General features: G+C 34.6%; 1 pseudogene; it reads left to right on the forward strand.

Moving 5' to 3' along the window:
- The first annotated feature begins 288 nt into the window (after window positions 1-288).
- On the forward strand, window positions 289-991 carry LOC127135863 (probable transcription factor At3g04930; annotated as a pseudogene).
- Window positions 992-1,193: the final 202 nt, after the last annotated feature.

The following is a 1,193-nucleotide window of genomic DNA, read 5'->3' on the forward strand; positions in this document are numbered from 1 at the left end:
TGTATTTTAGTCTCTCTATTTTTAAATTTACTTCTTTTTAAAATTTTGTTTTGAATTTTAGTCCCCATATCAATTTGGACATAATTTTTGATAAAGATAAAATAATTAAAAATCAGAATAAATAAAACATTGAACTTGTTCTCCTTCTTTTCATATTTCTGGGTTCATCTTTTTCACGATTCATCTATTTCTAGGTTCCTTGACATCTCATATTTTTCAATCCACCATCATAGTCAAACAACATATGATTCATACACACTCGCCCTAACTAATTCCTCTCCTGCTTTCATGGCATCATTTCAGAACCACGTCATTTTCCCGAAAGAGGAATATCCAAAGATCTTAGAGGAATATGAATTAGAGAAAAAGGAGGAAGAAGACGAAAACAACTACGTTTTAGAGCCACACAAATGTCTCACTAACAACGAAACCGAACAATCTCATTCAACCTCCTCAACCATCCTCATATTCATCTTAGCCTTACCTAACACCGTAATGGCTATCGTCGTTGAGTCCTTTGAGCCTAAACAGTAGCGAATTAAGCAATTGGAAAAGAAAAAGTTGTCCTTGGAGGATTTGCGACAATTATTCCAGCGTCTCTGAACTGATGATGATGATGATGAGATCGTAATCTTACAAGGGTTTCTGGATTACAACGTGAATTGAGGATCGACTTACCATAATAACTTTGTGTCGTTCTATGATCAAATTAAGTTGAAGCTTCAACTTGATTTCAACAAGAGACAACTTGTTGATAAATTGTGAAGATTGAAGAAAAAAATATCGCAATCTTCTCTAGAAATTCGATCATGGTGAAGATTCTTTCTTTAAAACCCCTCATGAATAAGCCATCTTCGAAATTTCACATGAAATCTGGAACAATGTGACTCCAATCGGGGTTCTTGTTGAAGACGATGACGAAATCAACTCTAACTTTAATCCTAGCCCAAATTCAGGTCATACTACGCCTGTGAAGAATGAGAGTCATTAAGAAGAAAAGGAAGGGATCTCAAATGAAGGCACTGAAGGAGAAGCAACATCAAGTGTTTACAGATGTTTTTAGCGAACAATCATGAGTTTAAAAGTCTTTGAGATTAACTCGAAAAATCTCTGAAGCAATTATGTGCAAACAAATTTACAAGAAAATATGTATAAGGAGCGACTATGAATGTCTATGTGCAGACATGATAAAG

Source organism: Lathyrus oleraceus, chromosome 4, assembly GCF_024323335.1.
Source record: "Lathyrus oleraceus cultivar Zhongwan6 chromosome 4, CAAS_Psat_ZW6_1.0, whole genome shotgun sequence".
NCBI lineage: Eukaryota > Viridiplantae > Streptophyta > Magnoliopsida > Fabales > Fabaceae > Lathyrus > Lathyrus oleraceus.